This window comes from Schistocerca cancellata, chromosome 11 (genome assembly GCF_023864275.1).
Source record: "Schistocerca cancellata isolate TAMUIC-IGC-003103 chromosome 11, iqSchCanc2.1, whole genome shotgun sequence".
NCBI lineage: Eukaryota > Metazoa > Arthropoda > Insecta > Orthoptera > Acrididae > Schistocerca > Schistocerca cancellata.
Window position 1 is genome coordinate 143,975,907 of NC_064636.1, and position 6,000 is coordinate 143,981,906.

Below are 6,000 nucleotides of genomic sequence, written 5' to 3' on the forward strand. Positions count from 1 at the left end.
ACCCACCTCGCTAAGGCTCGACACGGCGAGATAGGTGAAGAACTTCATAAATTTCAGAAATAATATTGAGTGGTTTTTCAGCTGCAGAAAACCGGAATGAGGGTAGGACAACTCAAGTTAATAATCATAGGATCTTTACGTACAGAACTGGTCAATAGAGAGATTAACTGTACTGAAGTCGGAAATGAATGTTAGCGAGAGCGAGTCTGTTGCTCGTGAATACAGAGGCTGGGCGTGAAGCAGTGGAGGCGGCGCAGCGCAGCTCTATCAGCGCTGAGCCGGCAGAGCGCTGAGCTGAGCTCAGATAACAGAGTCGGAGAGCGCTAGAGGCTCTGCGTCCGAGACTAAGACACTGTAGGTGCAACTTAAAAGTAACAGTTTATTGCAAAGCAATAATAAACGAATAGCTGATGTCACAAAGACGTTTGATTCCATGTTAACAGAACAACTTAAGTGTTCAACAGGTAAATTGATTACGTTGTCGATTAAAAGAAACTGCTACTGAACGTAACGTACATACGTACGTACTTCCCTTTCCCCTTCCGAAGCGCGGAGGGCATAAACGATAAAAGCGTTGTTCATGTACTTAGTATATGACAATAGAGGTCTGGTAACATCAACAAGTTACACCAAGGTAGTGTGGATATGAACAGTGTGAGTGTGTTGTAAGTTGTTGTTGGGCGTATGAAGTGTTGTGTAAATGTGTGACTAATGGTAGCTGATGGCGGATACGAATTGAAGGCCAATAGGTGTTATCAGAGATACTTCCAGTCGAGAAACAATGAAAGTTAAAAGGGAATATCCAATGTGACACAAAAATAACGTATAACCATAAAGTGTACTAACATCAATCATAACTATAAATTGATAACAATAAAACATGACATTGAAGTAATAATAATTGACAAGAAATAAAATAAAGGGAATATTTCCCGAACATAAACTTCCGAATCGGATACGAAATCCGTCATGGGATGTTGTTTTTTAGTCGGTTGACGAAGTGCATAAGTGACTACGTCAGTAGAATCCGACAGTGTGTGTATATAACAACATTGTTCTTGAAAGTGCAGTTTGCACTGTCAGATGGTGAAAAGCAACTAATCCGTTCAGCAACGGAAAAGGCTGCCATCTGGGGAACGGCATCTGAATCTTTGGCAGAATCCGATGATTTTGAAATGGAATTGCCATGTAGAAGAAAGTGGCGTTGTATAAAATGTAATAAAAGAGCGTCTGGGGCACAGTTCATTTGTGGTTGAGTGCCAAAGGCGTAGTGTGAGTGCAAATTGCTTCACGGTAATTAATGTATAAATTGTTTTGTGGTCAACCGAGGAGCCTAGGATTCGGTGACGTGTAAGTACAAGTTCGCGGTGCGTAGGAGCTACCTGCGCGTGACTCGACTATTAAGTTCGGCAGTGCATTAGTGCAATCTGCAGACTTGGATTGATGATTATATAATTTGCAGGGCAATGGAGCAACCTGCGGACAGTGCTAAGGCAACCTGTCTAATAATTGAGGGGTAGGCAGTGCATTGGAGCTGTCTGCGATACCGTGGTTCAGCGGACCTAAGGGCGTCCGTCTGACTTGATAAGAATTAGTGTAGGCACGTGGGTTTCCTGCGATACATGTAATAAAAGTATCAGCGGCGTTATTAGCGACCTGCTGTACTAGGAAAATGTCGACTGTTCAAGCAATAAAAATAGCTCTGAAGCTAGAATAGCATACATGCATAAATAGCGTCACTTTTTGTGCGCGCAGTATATAACACTACGTAAAATGAAAATCATGAACTATAAATCACTAGTGCTAGCATAATGACATAATTAAACACAATGACATATATTGACAGGAAAATAAAAACACAATGATGTATAATAATAACGCTGTAAGTAGTCGGAACGCTCAACGTTAACATGTAACACTGGGTACCTGGGGCTGGCTGCTAGGCTGCGTGTGTGTTTGTTTTAAAACTGACGACAACAAATTGAACTGGAAGGACAACTAGGCACAGTTCCCGTAGCGCTTACATCACCGGCTAATTAGAGGCAAAGTACGTATCTCACAATGGATCATCGGCCGATATTTTGGAGCAAGACTGCAACAAGGGAGAGCAATATCTCGGTGTAAATAGGTGGTAAGATTAAAAGACCGGTACTGTCGGAAGAGGGTACCTAACATGTTGCAGGGGCCTCCTCATCGACAGAAGAAGGAAAACAGGATAGAACAATGACCACGGCGGTAGAGTAAAATAAATGGGGAGGGCAAAAATAACTGCGTAGCAACCAAGGAACAATCGCCCACCGATATACGGCAGCCCGGACGATTGGTCGTTTGTGCCTCGTCAGTAGCGTGAAAAACCCGTGGCATTGCATTGGTCTGCCCATATCTGGCCTTGTCCAGGGCGGATAACGTTAAATGTCCTCATAGTTCGATGTGTAAGAGGGTTAGGGCTCTAGTTTGTACCTTATACAATGAATCAAAGCAGTAGTGAAACTTCACTTATAGGATTGGCAGACTAAGGTACGCAGAATAATGTAAATCGTTAAGAACTTCGTGTGATTTATCCAGCTAATGTGAAACAAAACGAGGAAAAGAATTTAAACAATGAATCACATCTGCTTAATATTTATGTTAAGATTTATTGGGATGTTTGAATGAATTTTGTTTGCCGTGTCTTCCGGCTGCATGAAAGAAACCAGCTCGGAGCTGTTAGCGAGCGCGCAGCGCACGCGTAGGTGCGGAGTAGGAACCGGCACGCCAGCGGTCATGTGAGGCGGCGTGTAGAAATAACGACGAATTAGAAATTGCTAACTATCTAGAATAAGATTTGTTAAAAGGGCTGTTAGTTATATAAAATGATGGTAAGTGCATTGTAGTCTGTCATACACGGAGGATAGGGCAGTAATTTGCGGCTTGTTTTTGTAACTACTCGGACGCGCCGCGTGTTGAGACGCTGGAGGCGGCAGCGCACGTGGTGATAAGATACGTCATCGCGCGGAGCGCTGTTACTGGCTCAGAAACAATGATGGCCGCTGGCCAGTTCTTGGCGAGGAGATGGGACAGCGCTGAAGAGAGGAGGGGAGGCGACAGCTGATGTGTTGCCCCGCCAACAGCTGGTCCCGTAAACAAAGCGTACCAGGCGTATGCATTTCAAGTCCTGGCTTTGTCTGTTCCGATTACTTACGATTAGCTGCAGCAAATACAGAATTACGACATATAGTACAATACACTAGACGTCAACGTAACAAGTATTAAGAAAAGCTCGGAGTAAAAATGCTCCACATGTACTGGTTTGCCAAATAGAGGGCAATAGAGGACATTGAAGAATATTATTCGGAGTTAGCAGCCGCGGTACTGCCAACACCGAGTGTAATGGTTGCATCTGAAGCAAGTCAGTTGCGTGACGTCTAATGCGTGGCATTGCTTGCAAAACATAAAACATAATCATACATATAAAAAGAGCAAAAATACATGACATGACTGGAAATTGACAATTGAGAATAGCTGGGAACTCCGTGGTGGCCAGGCACGTCTTGCTTCCAAGTCCCTGGAGAAAATGACTTAAACTAAGCTGCAATAAAACATAACATAAAACTCTAATTAGGCGTGATTAATCACGCGACCTCAACCCATAAGGGTGTCGATTCCGCAAAGGGTATCTACAACCCTGTGGAGGTAATCTCCTCCGTTTTTTCTTTCGTCTTTGTCCCACTTGAGGTGGAGGTGACACAGGCGGATCGGGGGCTGCGACCTGTTGTGGTGACACAGCCCTACCGTGGTAAGGTTGCAGGCGGTCAAAGTGCACTATCACCGTACGATCGGTTAATTGCAGTTCTGCATTGACTGGTGAGGTCAACCGTACAATCCGATACGGGCCTTCAAAGCGGGGAGAGAACTTTTTAGTTCGTCCCTTTTTGATTGCCGGGTTTCGTAGTAACACTAAATCACCTGTTTGATAAGTCGGTAAAACGGCATTTTTGTTCTGCCTGTGCAACTGTTTATTGGTAGCTTTGATATTATTCCTCTTTACCTTATACCAGATCGCTTTTAGCCGGCGGGCTAAACCTTTTACTTCCTTTATTTCTACACCTTGAGGTAGTTTGTCTGTTTCGAACGGCGAATTCATCGGCCGTCCAAACACAGCTTCGTAAGGGGTATACCCCGTGGATTCATGTATTCGGGTGTTGTATGCAGAAGAAATATACGGTACATATCTGTCCCAATCAGCATGCGTTTTTGCAACATAATAGGATAACATTTTACAAATTGTACGGTGTACGCGTTCAACGCGACCGTTGGCTTTAGGATGGAAGGGAGTTGTACGCCATTTTTTGATTCTTAACAATTTACAAACTTGTACAAATAAAGCAGACATGAAATTGGTTCCTTGATCCGTTAAAATGGCATCAGGACTTCCAAAAGGTAGTATCACACGATTTACAAACTCTCTCGCCACAGTTTCAGCTGTCATGTCGGGGAGGGGAATCAAAATTAGATAACGTGAAAAGTGATCAATAACAGACAAAATGTATTTGTTATCTTGTTGCGACTGTGGAAAAGGACCTTGGAAATCTAAAGCAAGAATTTCGAAGGGTGAAGATGCCTGAGGAAGTGTTTGCAGCGGCACTCGCGGATGCCTGTGTTGTGCTCGTTGTGCACACGGCAGGCAAGATCTTACATACCTGTCCACGTCACGTTGTCGGTATTGCCACCAATAACGTGTCGCAATTCGAGCGTTCGTAGCGCGTTTTCCGCTGTGACATGCTTGGATTGTATCATGGCATTGCCGTATTATACGTTGCTGCAAACATTCCGGTATTACCAAACGATTTCCATGGGGAGTTCTTCGATACAAAAGGTCGTCTATTACTTCAAATTCTGGCAAGGTGGCGTATCTTTGACATTGAACGTCCACCTGCTGTGCTTCTTTTAACTCTTCAATTGATACCTCATCTGATTGAATGACACGCACTTTTCTACTTAACGCATCAGCATTTTGATGCAACCGACCAGGCTTGTGCCGAACTTCAAAATCATATTCTGACAGTTTCATGGCCCAGCGCATAAGTTTGCTGCTAGGGTCTTTAAGATTCAATAACCACTGCAGAGCAGAGTGATCGGTAAGAACTGTAAACTTGCGACCATAAAGGTAACATCTAAAATAATTAATTCCAAAAAGAAGGGCAAGCAATTCCTTTTCTGTAGTACTGTAATTAGTTTCTGCTTTATTCAGTTGACGAGAGGCATACCCAACGGGTTTTTCCTCACCATCTTGCACTTGGCTTAGGACACATCCTACAGCAAAATCAGATGCGTCACAAGATAAAATAAAAGGTTCAGCGAAGTCTGGGTAAACAAGTAGAGGTGAACTAGTTAAAATAGTTTTCACTGTTTGAAAGGCGGTCGAACATTCATCCGTCCAAACAAAAGGAGTATCCTTTTTCAACAATTCAGTAAGTGGTTTGGTAATAGTAGCATAATCTTTAACAAAACGGCGGTAATAATTTTCAAGACCAAGGAAGGATTGTAATTCCTTTAAATTTGTTGGAATAGGAAAAGTGTCTACTGCTTCAGTTAATCGTGGATCTGGCTTGACTCCGCTGGAACTGATGACATGACCTAAATACTGCACTTGTGATTGAGCAAAAGAACACTTTTCTAATTTTAAGCTTAAATTAGCATTTTGCAAGCGCAACAGCACACTGCGTAGATGTTCAGCATGTTCAGCAATGGATTTTGAAAATATAATTATATCATCAAGATACACAAGGCACATAGTAGGTTTCAACCCACGTAATAGCAGATCTGCAAATCGCTGAAAGGTTGCTGGCGCGTTGCGAAGCCCGAAAGGCATCCTTAAGAATTCATATAAGCCACCAGGAACTACAAAAGCTATCTTAGCTCGATCTTGAGGAGCAATTGGAATTTGATGATACCCACTGCGCATGTCTAATGTTGTGAAGTACCGGCAATTGCCCAGACGATCGAGTGTTTCATCGATCC